Raw genomic sequence first — 19,766 nt, 5'->3', positions numbered from 1 at the left:
AATCTTAAAAAAAAAAAAAAGAATTAAGTATATAAACTTACATGTAAATAAATTATCATTACATTTAAGGTAATAAATACTCAAAACTCATCATATCCTAATATCTATACACTTGAGGTTATTTACATCTATTGTATCTGTATGGTAGAAATACTGTATAACAGTGTGCTCCTGCAGCATGATAGGAGTATTTACACCAAGGTTAGCAGCAAACTAGAAATCAGGGCTTGATTTATTATTGTCTAAACTTAAAGTGATGGATAAAATGTTAATGCAGATTAAGCCTAAAAATGTGTTACATCTCTGCTAGACTGTATGCTATACGAAAAATTGAGGAAATCTTGAAATATTTGAAAACTCTTGATTGATTAAATGACAATGTTGATGTTGTCATTGATGAATGAGTGGAGTTCTGATATACATCGTCATCTTTTTCACTTTCATCTTATTAACGTTAATGAAAATATCAACTACTCTTCACATTGGAACTATACTCATTTGTAAATCATATGAGCAACTTGTTGAATTGGATGATAAACATAGTCAGATTTTGTGACATTATATTGGCTGTAGAATTTTAAAAACTGATAGTGGATTATTCAAAAATAGTAAGTTGTATTGAAGTTATAAGTATAAACTAAAAATCAAGGTTAAGTATTTCAGTTTAAATTTCAAAAATTATAGAAAGAAATTGTGAACAACTTTTTGCATTAATCTTTAGAGTGTTAACATGAATTTTACTTTCATTTGTAAAATTATTTTTTAGAGTCTATTCCCTAAGATGCTAAAACGACAGGGTGACTTTTTTGCATTTTTTAAATGTGAAGAAGATAAAAACAGACACAGAAAGTAATAACAGGAACAAAAATCATTGTGGATTGCCTAAGTCAAAGGAATCAGATTTCTAATATGTTGAAAAACCAGTCATTGAAGAAAAGCCATCAAGTTCATCAAAGGAAGATTGTTGGAATGAAAAACAAGTGTTTATGTTTACAAAACAGTACAAATGGCTTGAAATAAAAGAAGGTAAATTAGGATGTAAGGATTGCTCAACAGTTCAGCATTGGGATCGAAAGCAGAAAAGCATGTTCATGTATCCAAGGAATGGATTGCATATTTAGTAACCCCTAATAGCAGTAATAAAACTACTAGACAAGCTTCTCTGCAAATAAAAATTAGGGAACATGATGTTTCTAAAGCTCATGGTAAAATTCAGGATTTGTTAAAGAAATCAGTTAACTCAATTTCTAATATACGGCATAAACAAAATAATAAAAATATTGATGCTACTGTAAAAGTTTTCAATACTGTTTACAGTTCAGTAAAACATAACAGACCATTATCTGATATTGAGGGGGCAATAGAATTACAAGAGAAGAATAGAGAGGTCAATTGTTTAAATACACGATACAGTACAAGAATAGCAGGACACATTGCAAAAGAAATGAAGATATTTAAGAATATTATAGAAGAGAATACCAAAATCTGTATCATAATTGATGAGGCATCTCCAGTTTTGAAGAAAAACACCCTAGTGATTTATTTCCAGTGCACAGTTCAGTCAATGCCTTGCACCAGTTATGTTATTTGTTGCTTTAAAAGAACTCGTGTCAGCCACAGCGGAGTGTATTGTCAATACATTGTTGAGTACTTTAAATGACTGTGGCATTACTAATGAATATTTGAAAGCAAATTTAATTGCATTTTGTTCTGATGGTACTAATATAATGCTGGGAAGAAAACCTGGAGTAGCTATAAAGATGTTAGAAAATTTTTCTGAAATCGTTATTTGGAACTGTTTAAACCATCGATTACAATTGTCACTCGATGATTCAATATTTGAAATAAAACAAGTTAATCGTTTTTAAATGTTTCTTGATAAAATTTATTCCATTTATCATCAATCTAGTAAAAATCAAAACAAGCTTTTAGAACCTGTAGCTAAAGATCTTGGAATTGAAATTGTTAAAATTGGAAGGGTAATGAGACTGAGATGGGCAGCATGTACTTTACAAGCTGCTACTGCTATATGGTGTGCATATCCTGCTTATATATGTATGTTTCTCATTTTTATTCTGATTTGGCAAAGGATTAGCTAACATTAATTTCTTGCAATACCTTGCTTTAATGATTGACATTCTTGAAAATTTTTCACTGCTTTCGACTTCATTCCAGTCAAGATCAACTAACCTTCAAAAAGCACAAAAATTAATTAAACACACCATAAGAGCTTTGGAAAATTTAAAAGTTGGTACTGGAAAGTATGAGTCTCAAATTGAAGGTCTGATTCAGATAAGCTTAAAGATATTCCATTTAATAAAAATAATAAATTTAATGCCCTTCCTAGGAATTTGTTACTAGAAAATATAATTCAACACATAAACTTACGTCTTTTTTCTGACAGAAACTACAGTGAAACTGTTTTTTATTATTTTGATTTGCTAGAACCTTCTACATGGCCTTATGAAGAAATAACTTCACCATTGATTGCTGGTGAAAAAAATTTATTTCATTTATGTGAAATGTTAAAATATGAAATTGATTTGAATGACTTTTGGGAATTTTTAAATAATAATATAAAATCAAACAATGTTTCTATTCCTACAACTATACAAAAAGCTAAAAAGATAGTTGGCACTATTGCAATCAATAGTGGTGAAGCTGAAACAGGTTTCAATTTAATGAACATAATTTTTACAAGAGTGAGAAATAGTTTAACAATAGATCACATATCAGATTTAATGACTATAAGTTTATTGGGGAAAGAATTAGCAGATTGGGATGCAACTCCATTTGTAAAATCCTGGTCAAATTGCCACCATAAGTTGGCTACGGTACAAGAGTTAGGCAAAAATCATCAAAAGCCTATGAGAATCAGTTGGCTATATGGAACTTACAATAAAGAGTATTATGTATGCATTCATGTATGCATTTGTAAATTGTGTTACACATCTTTTATATACGTACATTTTTTTTGAAAGCCAGCTGTTAAACTTTTATCAGCATGTCGCTGTTTAAAAGGCATTCACCAAAGATAAAGTTAGTGATTGTTTTCATGAGGAGTAGGTTTTTGATGATTGGCCCATGTCTGCTAGAGTGGGCCATAATATACTGGGAGCCAAAAAAATCTATACACATAACTTGTATTCATCTATTGTTATCGGTATACATTGAGTATTACAATTTTAATACAGTTTTTTCGGGGTTTTTTTGGCACCCTCTGTATACCCTCTGTATACTCCAAGGAGTCCTATACAGAAAATCCAACCATGCCCACTTTTACTTTGTTTTAGTAAGGAGGCGAAAAAATAACATAGCCCAAATAAGTTCTGAGTCCTGGAAGTTAACATCAAATAATGGAGAAATGGAATAAAAACTGCAAGCCTTTTGGCTCTTGTCTTTATTAGTTCTATGTCTGCGCTATCTAATATGGTAACCATTGGCTAATGGGGCTATTAAGCACCTGAAATGAGTTCAGTAGGACTAAGAAAGTAAATTTTTAATATAAAAACAAAAGCAGTGTAAAATATTTTTGTTTAAATCAAGTTTGTTGTTTTAGAAATATGTTTAACTTTGTTACCTTATTTAAAATGTGATTGTTGTAGTGTGCCTGTCAAACTCATGTGCAATGTCTAGTATTACATAAAAACATTACTAATTGAGTTGGTGTTGACAGATGGATTCAATGCAAATTATTTTTTTCTATTAATTAACATGTTTAAATATTTTATACAGATAACTGGAATTGCAGTAATATTTATGTAAATTGTAATTGATATAACTTATTTTAATTATAATTAAATTATTTTTCTAGTTTAGACATGAAGATGAACAAATTTTAAAATTTAAAATGACGTAACACTGAAAAAGAATCAATTGGAGAGGCAGAAACTACTAGTAGTACAACTTGGAACAGTAAACAAAAAGAAGGTATGTTGCAGATTTCATGATAAATGACCAATTCAGTTTGCTGTGGCAGAGGAAAACAAGCTGTTATTTAACAAAAATTAAAGACTATAAGTGGACAATATTGAAACAGTTTCAGCAAATAAAAAATGAATGAATTAAGTTATCTTTTAAGGGTCAAAAAAGAATCAAAATTTAGTTGCCTGAAATCAGAATTAAGTGTCTAACAAAAACTTTTTTTTAACAATTTTTAAAAGGATCGAATTTATAAGTCTGGTCAGGTATAAAACAGCTTAGATTTTTTTCATGAAAAAGAACTAGTTTTAGGTGGCTAGATAGTAGAATAAATTATTTCAGTTATAGAAATTATTAGAAAATTATGAGTTAAAGTCTAAACATGTTTTATTAAAAATATCAAGTCTTTAGTTAAGTCTCCAAATGTTGATTGTAGAGTACAGGAACTAACAACATTAAAGATTAACTGATTCAAATGTGAAAAATTGCAAGTACTTTTCTTTAGTTTTAGATGAGTTATGTAATAGAAGAGACACCACCCAATACTTGGAGTACATTTTATGTCATAGGACTTAAAAGTTTATGAAGCAATAATTTTGATTCATAGCCTAAAAAATCAAACTTCTGTAGCTATTATTAAATCTTTTACATTTGTCAGAAGAGTTTTAGCTAGATGAGAATAAATTATTTTCCATCACAATAAATGGTGCTCCAGCTAGATGAGGTCAAAAGTCAGATTTCATTGAAATTTTTAAGTGAGCCTGATGTTTCCCTAATTTCTTTGTTCCACTATATAATACAGTTTGAAAATATTTGTGATTAGTTTTTTTAAATGGTCTCTGACAAGTGTCATGGTTATAGGTATTAAGTGTCCATTTTATTACTGCAAATGCTATGAGTCAACATCAGTTCATAGGATTGCTTAAAAATTAAAGACAATGAATTTAGTGATCTTGTGTACTGTGTTAGTTGAATTGTGGACATGTTCTACAAAATTTCCTGCACTATTAACACCAGTTCAAGATTTTCTTACAACAGAAATGCTAGCCAAATATTTAACAAAGAGAAAATGGTAGTTTGTTTTCTCCCCAGTATCACATGGCATATGAATGACTACATTTGAAACTCGAAGGAAAGGAGGAAGCCAATTTGTGCCGTACCCAGACAAGTACTCGAATTTATTTTGAAATAGAAACTTCTAAAAATAAAAATTAATAGTTTTACACATCTTTCTGATGCAAATCACAATGCACAAAATTTTAACTGTTTTTGACCATGTTATGCAAATGTACTACAAAACTACAAGAAAAACAAAAAATATTTAATTTATTGATAAATTTAGAGTTGCTTTTCAATTTACTCAGTAACTGAATTCAGTGTTAACAATACTGAGCTCTCACAAGATTTATTGAATTAACTTGGACAAATGAACTGATATGCTTTTTGCTCAGAAGGCAAGTCAATTATTTTAAAAAATATGAATGGGACTCTTTTCAGTGTGGATGTAAATAAAGGAAAATGACTTTCAATTATTGGAAAACTTAACTTGGACCAATTTGCGTATATGAATCCACTTTTTTTTTTTAAAGATGTTATTGGGGGACCAGCCGACTGGTGCATTGGTTAAGAGACTGGCGCATTGTTTAAGAGCTGGCTTAAGATGCGAGAGAGCCCCGGTTCGGATCCCACATATGAGGGCCAGTGACACTGCCCTCCACAGCTAAGATGCTGAACAACAGCTCAACCTGGAGCTGGGCTGCCGTGAGTTGCCGGTGATGGTGTGGGCTGCAGTCCCTGTGGCAGTGGATTGCCATGGGCTACCTTGTGTAACCAGCAGCCAGCGTGAGCGGCCAGCAGCTGGCGATTGATCTGCCTTACCCGGGAGGAGTGCAATGATGGTGCCAACTTGGGCCAGTGAAGCAATATCCTCCACAACTAGACTGAAGAACAAAGGGAGAGCAACTTGTCTGTTCCCCTTCCCCCAATTCCCCAAAGCTGTTCCCCTCCCCCAATTCCCCAATAAAAATATTTTTTTAGAAAGATTGGGGAATTGGGGGAGGGGAACAGCGTTGGGGAATCAGGGAAGGGGAACAGACAAGTTGCTGTCCCTTTGTTCTTCAGTCTAGTTGTGGAGGATATTGCTTCACTGGCCATTGAATGGTCGCGGCTCACAAAAGCTCACGTCTGCTGTCAGCCAGCCCCACTGCAGCCTACACTGTCACCAGCGAATCACGGCAGCCCAGCTCCAGGTCGAGCTGTTGTTCACCATCTTAGCTGTAGAGGGCGCAGCATCACTGACGCTCATGTGGGATCCGAACCAGGGCCCTGCTGCTCAGAGCTGGCGTCCCAAGCCAACTCCTCACCGCGCCACTCGGCCAGCCTTGAATCCACTTTTTAACTAATTTTTATGAAATTTTATACAAGTCAAGCATTTGTGATAAAGAAAGCATTCAGACAAATTGAGATGTGCTTTAGGTGTTAAATACACATCAGATTTTAAAGACTTAGCATGTAAATTATATTAATAAGTACATAATATGTTGAAATTATATTTTGGATATATTGAGTTAAATAAAATATTAAAATTTACTTTATTTATTCTTACTTTGGGATTACCTATGTGGCTTATATTATAAAGTTGACCCTTTAACAACATGGGTTTGAACTGCATGGATCCACTTGTATGTGGATTTTTTTCAGTAATTACTATGAATGTATTTTCTCTTCCCTATGACTTGCTTAATAACATTTTATTTTCTCTAGCTTTCTTTATTGTGAGAATACAGTATATCATACATATACAAAATATATGTTAATTGTTTGTTATCAGTAAGGCTTCCAGTCAACAGTAGGCTATTAATAGTTAAGTTTTACGGGGTCAAAAGTTATATGCGCATTTCTTTGGTGCTTGGGGTCAACACTCTTAACCTCTGTGTTGTTCAAGGGTCTACTGTAGTTCTATTGGACATTGTTGGGAGCCGGCTGCACCTCAGTGTCTGACATGGCCTATCACACTGCTATTGTGACAAATCCTGAAACTCTGGCTGAGAAACAGATACTGCTTTATATCTTAGAAGATTTAAATTCCCCTTTGGATGCCCCCAGTAGGATAAAAATCTGACACCCCTTCTTATATTATTTACTTTAACCAAATAAGTGTGTTTTGGACATATTACAATAATTGTGTTTTACTGTTAGTTTCTTAGTGATAGATTCTTAGTGATAGACAAGTTATGCACCTTATAATTCTTAAGATCCTGTTTAGCCAGTAGTGTTTGAAACAGTTGCTAAGTAGTAAAACACCCTTTAAGTGCCAAGGCAGGAACTCAGCTCTGGCCATTATGGAAGAAATTGAAACATAGTTAGGATAAGTTAGTCTTTAGTGAAGAACAGATCCCTGCTGGACCCTGTAATAGAAACATCGTGAAGAAGTAAAATTCTGAGAAAAACTTATAAGGAAAATAGACCCTGGGAAGGAAGGAACATTGGAACTATGTAGAAAACAATTTCCTAATGGGTGAAGGTTTAAACTTGGAAAAACAACTTTGGGAAAAACAGCTCAATGATGTAAACAGTTACCTGCCCAGTATAAAAAGGACATGCTGTAAAAATAAAGTGAGACATTAATTCTTGAAAGCGCTCCTGTGTCTCCGCGCTTTCCTCGGCCGTTTCCACCTGAGGGAATCCCTGGATTTGTGGGAGCTAGTCTCCCGTAGGACATCATGTAAATATCTCAAGTTTGAGTTTTTCCAGTCCAGATCTCACTTTTGACTTCAAGATCCAGTCATTGCCTTCTCATAATTTTCTTGTCGTTGTCTCAAAGGTATCTCAAACTTGAGCTTGGCCAAAGCAGAACTTGTGAATCCCCCTACATACAGGAGTATCTGTTTTGGAGAATGGCACAAACTTTGAGCCTTATTGCTCAAATTAGAAACTTAGAAGACATTTGAAACCTTTCCTTCATCTTTTTGCTCTATTTCTTTCACCTTTTAAATATCTCTGTAATGTACATTTTCCTCACTATACCCACTGCTGTTTACTTATTTCAGGCCCTTGTTTTTTGTTGCTTAGAGTATCATAATAACTTCCTAACAAGTCTCCCTACCGTCATTCTTGCCCCTTCTTAATCCATCCGCCCAGATACTAATTCAGAATGGCCATTCTAAAAATACAAATTTATTCTGATAACTTTTATTAGGAAGACAGGAAGACATTCAGACTGAGATAATAGAAAACCCAACTGAAATCACTTAAACGGATTTATAATCTTGAATAACAAATCTGGAGATGGCTGCAAGCTTTGCTTGTGTAGCTCAGTGGTGTCATTGCTGTGTTATCTGGGATGCTTTTGGTCTTTCCTTTACTATTACACGATGGCTGGCACAATTTTACACATGCAAGATTTAAGGCAAGAAGGAAAGAGGTAGAGAAAGCCCTGGATATTCATCAGGAAAGCAAAAGCTTTGCAAGAAGCATTTTCAAGTAGAGTTAGACCTCAGTGGCCCAAACTGTGTCAAAATGCCCATCCCTAACTGCAAGGGAGGCTTGGAATGAGAGCTTTTAGTTTTTCTAACTTCTATAGTAAAGGTAGATAGGTAGAAAGGGGAATAGATGGTGGGTTAGCCACTCTATGAGGTTTACCATATTTCTCCTCTGTTGAAAATCCTGAACTGGTTCCCACTTTCTGCAAAATAGTAAAGTTCATCCTTTCTGGTTTCCTCATAATAAGAGTTCAGTTTTTTGCCTTTCTCCCTACTAGATAGTGAGTTTCTTAAAAGGAGTCTATAACCCTGGTTATTAGTTCCTAGATCATAGTAGAGGCTCAATAAATGTTTGCTTAGTATTTGAAGTTTCCTGCATGTCAATTCATTTTTATGAATTGTTTACGTCTCCAAATATTCCGTCTTCGCAGTGGACTTCTAAGGGAAATGAGATACTCTTTAGTTTTTAATTTCAGAAATACTAACATTTCATGTTTACTTTGAAGACATACTAAGGTACACTTAAAATGAGTTGAAAATATCTCCTGTTTTATTTAATATTGTAGAGATTTTCATGGCTTGGACAGATAGTTTTCAACAAGAATTTTAATAGTTTTTTTTTAATTGCAATTGGTAATATGAAAAACAAACACAGATATCTTACAACCAACTTACCTTATAATCAGTACTGCCACTAGCTTCATTGCTTACATTTGTGTTTTAGTTTACAAGCACTTTGGTGCCAAATGATATTTTTTTAAAATTTTCATGAGTTAATGAGAAAGGTCAGGATCAGTCTTAATATGAAGTTTATGTGTTCACCCATGTAAGGGGAAAATGACTTTTGTCATCTTCAGGTTCAGTTAGTTTTGAGAAGTGGTGCAAATTTGACTGAAAAGCACGAGAAATGGTAAATAGGGAAATACAAAAGACCATTTTTTTCTTGTTAATTTCTTTAAAATAAAGTAAAAGTTATAACATTGTTTTGTCATAGTATTAGACACTGACAACTAGAGCATAAAAGGGGGTTGGTATAGGGAAGTATATGGTTGCAAGGTTTCTGTGTATTATATGAAGTGGTACAGTGTTAACTAAGTAGAAAGGAAGTTAAGAATGAATGTTTTTCTTAGAACAATTTTGAAAATGTAAAGAGGTATAACTAAAAAAGAATAAAATGGAATTTTTTTAAATGTTCATGTTTTTTAAAAGGCAGGAAAAGGTATAGAAGAACAAAAAACAGAGGACAAATAATACTAATACAGCTGTTGATATAAACATAGCCATAGCAATAATTACATGAAATACTAATGTATTTCATGTAATCATACTAATTAATGCAGAGATTACCAAAATGAGGGAATAGCAAGACCCAACTATATCTGTCTTCAAGAAACAGAGTTTAGAAGTAAAATCACAATTTGAATGTAAATGGAGGGGCTCCTTAATGCTGGGCAAAGGTGAAAGTCATGACTACACTAGGCCTCCACTGACACCAGTGGGGATGGGATTCAGGGTCAGGGGTACCTCTTTATAAGCTAGTGTTAACAAAAGCTAACCAGGGAGCCTGGACTTCTTCACTACCTGTGAGTAACAAGGCAGAAACACCCCCATGTTTGCCCCTAAAGTGGTGTCTGAGGAAACCATCTAAAGAAGAAAGTTTAACAACTAGAGGCCCATAATAACCAATATGTCTAAGATTGAATAACAAAATCACAATAACAAAAAAACAAGATAGGGAATATCTTGAATGAAAAGAAGACAATCAATAGATGCCAACACTGAGTTACCAGAGATGTTAGAATTATCTGACAGATTTTTAAGCAGCCATAGTAAATGTTTGAACAAGCAATTAAGAACAGGCTTGAAACAAATGAGAATATGGAATGTCAGCACAGAAATAGGACGTCTCATCAAAGAAACAAAGACATAAAGAACCAAATGAACATTTAGAATTGAAAAATACAGTAACCTAAATTTTAAAACGTCAATGGATTGGTTTAACAGAAGAATGAAGGGGACAGGAAAGAATCCCTGAATTTGAAGATAGAATGATACAAATGATACAGTCTGAACAGCAGAGAGAAAATAGACTGAAAAAAATAGGACCCAGCCACAGGGACCTATGGGAATATAAAAAGCATCTAATAATCATGTTGTCAGAGCCAGAAGGAGTGGAGAGAGGGCAGGGCTGAAAAAGTATTTGAAGAAATATTCTCCAAAAATGTCCCATACTGAACAAAACAAACCTCAATTCATGAAGCTGAGTAAACTTTAAATGTGGTAAATCTAAAGAAATCCAACATATATCAGAGTCAAACTTCTGAAAACTTAAGTCAAAGAAAAATCTTGAAAGCATTGAGGAAAAAAGACACCTTACATATAGGGGGAAATAATTGGAATGACAGCAGAGGCCAGAAAAAAAGTGGTGCAATATTTTTCAAGTGCTCAAAGAACTGTCAGCACAAAATATTACATATATATCTAGGGAAAATATCCTTCAGGAGTGAAGGAGAAATCAAAACATTCTCACATGAAGGAAAACTAAGGAAATTTGTCATCGACACACTTATGCCAAAAGAATGGCTAATGGATATTATGTAAACAAATGAAACCATTAAAGGAGGAATCTTGGAACATCACGAAGGGAGAAAATACAGTAAGTAAAAATAAGGGTAGAGGGTGACCCGTTAGCTCATTGGTTAGAGTTGTGATGCTGATAACACCAAGGTTGCTGGTTTAATCCCTGCATGAACCACTGGAAGCTGCACTCTCCCTAAAAAGAGTCAGCTCTGCCATTGTGGCATGAAAAGCAATGTGTAACACAATGGCTGCTTCCCAATAAAATTTTAAAAACTAAAATAAAATTAAAAATAAGGGTAAACATGAAGCAGTATAGTGTTATTTGAAAGTGTACTTAGATGAATTGTAAGTGTATGTTGCAAACTTGCAAACGCTAGAGGAACCACTGAAATATTTTTTTAAAAGAAGTATAATTGATATGCTAAGAGGAGATAAAATAGAATCATGTAAAATGCTCAATTAAAACCAAAGAACACAGGAAAATAGTGGAAGGTTAAAAAAACAAAAGAAAGAACAAGATAACATACAGGAAAGTTTTAAATGTAGTATATATTAATCTGTCTATACCAATAATCACTTTAAATGTGAATGGTCGAAATATACCAATTCAGAGATTGTCACAGAAATAAAACAAGATCCAAGTATATGTTGTCTACAAGAAATACTTAGGTATAAATCTAACAAAATATAAGATCTGTATGAGGGAAAGTGATGAAAGAAATCAAAGATCTAAATAAATGGAGAGAGACTCTAGTATCATGGATAGTAAGGCTCAATATTGTTAAGATGTTAGTTCTTCTAACTTGATTTATAGAGTCAATGCATCCCCAATCAAAATCCCAGCAAGTACTTGTGGATATCAACAAACACTCTGTAAAAGAAAAAGAAGAAATTTTTCTAAAAAGAAAAATGTAATTAAAAAAAAATTTAATCTTGACATTCTTATGAGTTAGCCAGATACAGCTCTGCCCAGTAAGTAGTATACTGCTATATTTTTTTCCTCTTCTAGATTGGTTAACTCGATGGAAAAGCAAAGGCCCAGAATAACCAACGCAGTATGGAAGAAAAAGAGCAAAATCAAAGGATTGACTACCCGACTTCAAGATTTACTATAAAGTGACAATCCAGATAGTCTGGTATTGGCAAAAGAGTATACAAGTAGATTATTGAAATCAAATAGAGCCCAGAAATAGACCCACGGACATAAAATCAACTGATCTTTGCCATAGGCACAAAAGCAATTCAATAGAGAAAGGAAAGTTTTTTCAACAAGTGGTGCTAGAACAACTGAACATCCACATGCACAAAGATGCTGTGGTCCATCTATAGCATAGAATACCACTCAGCAATAAAAAGGAAGAAACTATTGATATTTAAAACAAGTTAAATGAACCTCTAGGAAATTGTCCTGAGTAGAAAGGTCAATTGCAGACAATCACATATCGTATGATTCCATTTCTGTAATATTCTTGAAAGGGCAAAAATTTTAAAATAGAGAACAGATTAGTGGTTGCCAGGGGTTAAGGAAGTGGATGGAAGGAAGGTTAAGGAAGTGTGACTATAAAAGGGCAACGTTAAGGTCATTGTGATAGAAATGTTCTGCATCTTGACTGTATAACTGTCAGTGTCCTTGTTGACACATGGCATTATAGTATTGCAAGATTCACCAAGGGGAAACTTAAGAACAATGCATGTGAATCTAGAATTATCTCAGAAGAAAAATTTAATTAAAAAAATTTTAACTTGGACATGCTTAATGAGTTAGTCAGATACAGCACTGCCCAGTAAGTAGCATACTGCTACATTTTTTTCTCTTCTAGGTTGGTTAGCTCAACAGAAACCTATGTGTAATTATACGTATTTGCCCCTATATATTTCATGAGGGTGAGGGATTTTCCTAGAGTCATTATTCACAAAGCAGTATATATTACAAATCATCACATTTCTACAGGTTTTACTATGTCAAGAAGCCTAGCAATCCTCGTCCTCGTCTTACTGCCCTATGATAGACTGTGCCCTACACCCTGTACTGCATTCCAGGTAGCTGCCATGAGCCTAGTTTTGAAGGGACAACTTAAAGATGATCTAGTAGGATCTCTCTCTTTTGTTCTCTCTCTCTCTCTCTCTCTATCACTATCTCTCGTATATACCGAACTGAAGTTTCAAGAGGTTAAGTGTTGCCATAGTTTGTCAAAAATGGGTAACCAACACTATTGTATGGTTCTTTATATTTACTACCCAATATTTTAGGGATTGAAAATGTGATTTTAAATTATGTTCCACCCTTTAATATCTATGTGACCTTGGAGAATTGATTGATCTCTCTGAACTTCAATTTACTCATCTTTCAAAGGATAATATAATAACCTCATATATGGTTGTAGGTTTTATACGTCCTGTTGCTTATTGAATTTGGCAAGCTCTGTGTAGGAAACAAACCCACAAAATCATGAATACACTATTAGTACAATTTGAAATATTTATTTAGACCAACAAAAGCAGGCATGTTGATTTTCTGTTCATTTGACAACTTTGTTATATCCTTTTCTATAGGAGGATCAGGAAGCTAATTTGGAGTGTCTTCTAATATAGTTCATGGAAATTTGCTTTTTATTTTTTGACATTTTACAGAGGGTTCTTTCAAATTCTCAACTCTTTACTAATAATACAGTGTCACTTTTACAATTGTCAAATTTGAGGAAACCCATTGAGTTACTTTGATATCTGAGCTATAAGATTTCAGGGCATTTTAAATTTCCTGTGGAGTGAGTGCTCTTAAATATTCTTTGAATTGACCACCTTCAAAGTATTTCTAGAATACATCCCAAATTGAGATGGTCAGCAATACCGTAATTATACATAGAAGACATTGCAAAGCAAAAAATTATATCCCAGTAAATCCGAACAAAATCTCAGAAATGCCTCCTGCCACTCCATGTTTACACTAGAAGAAGAAAGTATAAACAAGGGGCAGTTGGAATGGCAGGAGACAGTGGTCTTAACAAATTACTGTTGAAATGTCTAATTTTTGAAAATTAAAACATAAATGTGAAGATGTTTCTAGGGCCCCCTTTCAAAAAGGCATCCATGCAAGTAAACTTTATTAGCTTTACACTAATTTTGCCACTGACCTAGTTAGTTCATCGTGTTTTTTCTGAGTTTTGAATGGGGTAAGGTAGGCTTGGAAAATTTTCAGACACTTAACAAGTAATATATGTTACCTGAAGAATGACAGACAGAATTGTCTGTCATTGATAATTTTTCAATGATGATTGTTCAGTATGTGAATAGGGGGGTTCATTCTACTTCCCTTATTTCTTTTAAAGTCACTTGAGACAAAAATAAATGTAAAATACTTTGTTTGCAATGCTGGAATTCCTCTGAATAAAATATGCAATTCCTAACTCACAATCATGAATAATGGTTATTAACCATTTGTATTTTTAAACAAAAAAATGGAGTAGATAGAAAAATAACATACAACTATTAAACGTATTATAAAACAATGCCATTAATTTGCCCTGTTTTTAAAATTTTGCTTTTATATATACTATAGGTGTCTGCAGTGGAGCACCTCCAGTTCTACATCTAACACTGGATTTTGTTGGAGAATCTGCAGCCTCCCTGGCAGTGAGCGCAGACAGACATGTGCAGTGACAGCCTGGGAGACATCTGTGACATCGCGGGCTCTCCTGACAGAGCAGCTAGCTTGCTGAAGCAGCTGCCTGTAGATTCCACCTTAAGTATCCACGATGCATCAAGCTAGAGAATTTCTAGCAGCCAGATAAGCATGAAGTATGTTTTGTTTGGAAATACACATTTCCCACCCCAAAATAAAACTAGTGTATGGAAAAGCTTTAAGTAAATTCCTACCTCAAACCAAATTCCAGGGAAAAAAAATTAAAGGTGGAGTAAAGAGTTAAAATTGAAGCTTTAAAGAAAAATAAACTGATGCATATTTTTTTGTTCTCTAAAGGGAAAGGACATGCTCAGTATAAAGGTGGTACAGCAAAAGTAGCCAAGTAAAAGCTTATAGATGAGTTTCTGAATATCTGTTCTGTGGTCTTCTCCATGGAAATGTTGTTCTGTTAAGATTTTTACTCCGTGGTGTCCTTTTCATCTGTTCTGTGACAGCTTTTTTCTGTGAATGTCTTTCATGCATTTGTCAGTTTTGCAGCTCTTTGTCACATTATTACTTAGAAAAATCTTCTACTGATGCTGTGCCATAGCCTTTCGTGAACAGATTTTTTAATGACATGGTTTTTCCTGATCCACCTATTTTCACATGGGTTCATGAATGGTGGTAGGGACCAGGGTTCCTTTCTAGACTTCAAACCTTTCAAATCTCGCCTTACTTGACAGAGACCGCTGATTCTGGCTGGTATGAATCCTCTGAGACATTTTTTGTGTAGCCCTGCTCACTCTGGTTCTGTGCCCTGAGTGTGGAAGGATTTCTGTCACCAGCCCTGCATCCCCAGGTCCTTCACTGACAGCAGCAAACAGAGGACAGAGCCCCTGCCCTTCCGGATGAGCCCTTCACCTTCAGGGAGTATGATTTTGTTGCATCTGTCTGAGATCTGCTGCTAGGAGCCCCCTAGATTCTCTCTGTGCCTTTTGTCTCTACATCCCAACCTCATGACTCCTGCTGAAGCTCCGCCTACCTCTCCCCACTGTTGTTACTTTAGCTTTATAGGGTATAGATTTTACATTTCTGGATGAGTTCCTCGTTTTCAGGAGGTATAGTTTTGCTGGTAACTTTCTGAGATCTGCCACTCATGAGGCCTGTAGATGTTCTCTTTGCATTTTCTGTTTAATTTTAATTAATGTCTTTTGGGTTCTGCTGATACTGTCTATCACTTTATTTGCTGAAAAAGTGGGGCAATATTTTTTTGATCTTTGTTTTCTTGTCGCTTTGTTTGCTTTATCAGAGGGGAAGGGAAAAGATAGTAACTACCTAATTGGTTTCATACCAGAGTTACATCCAATGTTGCTATTCAGAAGCATAATGCAACTGTGAACCTCATTCTTTTATTCAAAACCTATCTCCTCATTCTCCTTGAGGCTCTTTTTAATCTTCTTTTCTCTGATATACTAGAATTGGATGAAAATGTGCCTGTTTATCTTGTTTTTCCTCATTGTGCTGGGTACATGATGGACCCTTTCAATCTAGATACTTGCATCCTTCAATTCTGGGAAAATTTATTTTATTACTATTTGTATAATTTCTATGTAACATTCTCCTCCCCACATTTTATTTTATCTTCTGGAATTCCAATTATCCTGGAAATCCAATGGTCATGTACTGAGTATGTCTCCTATCTTTTCTCTACATTTAAAAAAAAAAGTCTCTGGGCTTTTTTGTTTGTTTGTTTCTGAAAGATTTCTTAAACTGTATAACTTACAGCCAGCCATCTATTGAATTTTTTATTTCAACTGTCAAAATTCTAGTTTCCAGGACCTGTTTTTTGTTCTCTGTTTTCCTTATTAAAACACTGTGTTTATTGCCAGGTGCTCTTTATTTATTCCTCTGGGAAAACAATTTTAAAAATATATATTTCTGGGCATATTTGTTTCACCCAAGAACTCTTTTTCTCATCTTAAATATTCATTTCCTCCCCAAGGCCTTTCTATTTTATAGATGTTCTTTTACATTTAATCTTATTACCTGGGGAGCTTCACCTGTGAGTCCCCGGGTAGAAAGCCATTTGTTTTTGGGGGGATAACCTACATATCAGTCTGATCCTGAGTCTTTTGATTGCTGCTGAATTAAGTGTTCTCCGGAAGATCCCTTGGTTCTCCTGGCTAATATTTTGCAGACAGGACAGGAGAAAGTGGCTAAAAGTGACAATGTTCCAAAAACACTTTCAATGAATTCTTTTTTCAGCTGTCACTCATGCCCACAACTACACATGGTGTCCTGGGCCCTGGATATCTCCTTTTAGCTTAATGCAGAGAATGTCTTGTGAGTAAATATGTGGAGATATGTAAGAGGAGGGACTTACAGTTCCTGTGTGCAGTCTTTCAACCTTTCTGTTATGTAGAACCTTAGCTCCATCATCCATTGTACCTGGTGTCAATTCTTAGCCCCTTCTGAGTTTTCTGGGGCAAACTGATTTGCTTCCTCTGCCCTGTGAAATCTCCATCTATTACTACTCCATCTGTTTTGTCTCCCACATTTTTCTCAATTGTCTAATGGAGATAGTACCAAATGAATACCCTATAAAGTTGTATGGATCAAATGAAGTTATGTATGTAGTATGCATAGCACAGCATGTGGCATGTAATAATCAGTCTATAAATGGTAGTTCTTTATATTATAGAACCTCTCAAAATTCCAGACAGACCTAGTCGTATTAATTCCCTAGTTATGGTGTCTGTCCCCCACCCCAAAATCTCTCTTACTGTCTTTGTGAACATCAATTTCTTTATATTCATCTTTGGAAAAAAAATTGGGAGAGGTGAAACTCATGCTTTAATTCTGCCATTTCAATGTCTTAATTACTAGAGATTTGTAAACTATAACATAGTTAATTATAAAGCAATATTCTTTTTAAAGAATATTTGTACTATTCATAAATTTATTAATCCAGATGAGTTTTACAATCATTTTGATTTATCTTCCCCCATCCCCCTTTACCCCAAAATACTCTTGATATTTTTATCGGAATTACACTTAAGTAATTTTCAAATCTGGGAAGAAGTTATATCTTTACAAAACTGATTCTTCCAATTCAGAAACAAGGTCTTCTTATATTGAATATTATAGTTTTTCTTTTCCTCAGTAAATTTTTGCATTTTTTTCATAATGGTCTTACACACTTAGGAATTTGGTTCTTTTGAATGTTTTTATATTTTATATGTTGCTACTCTAAATGGAACATTTTTACTTTTATAATTGGTCATTGCTGTGTAGAGAAATTTTGATATATGTTTTCTTTTTAAGTTTCCACATTACTCTTTTTGTTTTTTGGGTAGGGGAAATAAACCTTTCATCTTCAAATAATGGTCATTTTACCTAGTCTTTCTAATACTTTTTGCTACTTTGCTGTCCTTACCTCAGCATTGTTTATGATTTCCAGAGATACTAGTCGTAGTTACAGACATGTTCATTTTATTCCTCACTTGAATAGGAATGTCTTCAGTGTTGTTATGTCTGCTTACTTGTTTTGGTTAGAGATAGGACATTCTTTAACAAGTGTCCCAATGGTTTGTATTTTGCTTTTCTGTGTTAAGCAAGAATGTACCAGAAAGTGTGTACACACAGACACACACACATCAGACATATACTGACTATAGGCAAACAATTATTTGGGGTTCTAATATCTGGGAACTTTGTGGTAGATAAGCTATATCCTCCATGGAAAAAAAGGGACTATTTTGTATTGAGAGTGGCAGGACCCAGAGGCAAAAAGGAGGAGAAAGGGAAATATAGGAGCACTTTGGAGAGCTAGCTCTATCTGCTCCTCAGTCCTGGGACCACTTCCAGGGCCATTTGCTTCCCACACAGTTCCATTTTATGATCACACTAACAGTGTGTGAACACTGTACCTCATGATTTTAAAGGTAATCCATCGGTTTGGCATTATTCTATCATGATTAACCTGAACATGCAAACAGCAATTGTGCTATCAATTGACACAGAAAAAAGCACTTGACAAAATTCAGCACTCATTTGTGATAAACACAAAAAACTATGGAAAACTTATAGTTAACATTATATTTAATGGTGTAAGAGAGAATGCTTTCCCCCTAAGATCAGGAACAAGGCAAAGATTTCCAATCTACTATTTTTATTCAACATCATGCTGGACATTCTAGCCAGTACATGAAAGCAAGACAAGTAAATAAAAGGCATGCAGTTTGGAAAGGAAGGAAGAAAAACTGTTGCTATTTGCAGATAAAATTAACCACATAGATAATCCCAAGGAATCTACAAAAAGAAAATCCTGGTAAGAGTAGCAAGTGAGTTCAGGGAGGTGACAAGATAATGAGATCAATATAAAAAAGGCAACTGTATTTCTGTATACTGTCAATGATCATATGGACACCAAAGTTAAAAATACAATACTAGTTTTAACCATCACTCCAAAAAATATATATACTTAAGAATAAATCTAGCAAAACATGTACAGGATTATATGCTGAAAACTACATAATGCTGATGAAAAACATCACAGGAGGTAAATGGAGTGCTGCATTCATGGTTTGGAATACTCAGCATAGTAAAAATGTTAATTCTCACGAAATGATACACAGCCACACTGTCTGGATTACTTTAGGGAAGCCTACACCCCACCCCACCCCCACCCCCCTNCCATCCCCCACCCCCCACCCCCGTGAAGCCTTTGTGTTGCTTCTCAGTGTGGTGCAGCATCTCACAGGCACCAGTGGTTTGGGTAGGGCTCTGCCTTTTTGCCTGAGCACACCCAGCAGTTAAAATGCACACATTCCTGCTGGTTGCTCAATTGTTTTCAGTGCAGCGGGGGATAAATTGCTCGAAAAGTAATCCAATCACATTCTGACTCTGAAGGAATAGATTCTGAGATCAGCGGTTGATATTTTTTTTTCCCCCAAGAGGACTGATTGCTTTTAGCTATCTTCTTCCATGGTTCTCATGAAAAGAACACAGCCTCCAGTTAGTTTGTATCTTGAATATCCTCCCCATGGCCTTTCATCACAAGTTCCACTGTTCTTGAGAGTATCTATAGGGCTGACCTTCACTATCTGTTGCAAATGAAGGCAGCTTTTTTGTGAAGAGATTACAAGCTATTTACAGCCTGCTCT

The 19,766-nt window shown here is 34.7% G+C and overlaps 1 long non-coding RNA gene across 5 annotated transcripts in view; it reads left to right on the top strand.

Moving 5' to 3' along the window:
* LOC109371855 (uncharacterized) overlaps positions 1 to 18,975 on the top strand; it is a 25,770-nt gene extending 6,795 nt beyond the window's left edge. For 2 of the 5 annotated variants that reach the window (XR_002121946.1, XR_002121945.1), the window contains 2 exons: positions 3,815 to 3,930; positions 14,539 to 18,975. This is a non-coding gene — a long non-coding RNA (uncharacterized LOC109371855). The other 3 variants (XR_002121947.1, XR_002121949.1, XR_002121948.1) reach the window with 3 other exon arrangements.
* Positions 18,976 to 19,766: the final 791 nt, after the last annotated feature.

This window comes from Hipposideros armiger, unplaced genomic scaffold, assembly GCF_001890085.2.
Source record: "Hipposideros armiger isolate ML-2016 unplaced genomic scaffold, ASM189008v1 scaffold_595, whole genome shotgun sequence".
NCBI classification, from domain to species: domain Eukaryota; kingdom Metazoa; phylum Chordata; class Mammalia; order Chiroptera; family Hipposideridae; genus Hipposideros; species Hipposideros armiger.
The sequence above is the reverse complement of the archived record's forward strand: the minus strand, read 5'-3'. Positions and strand labels throughout refer to the sequence as shown.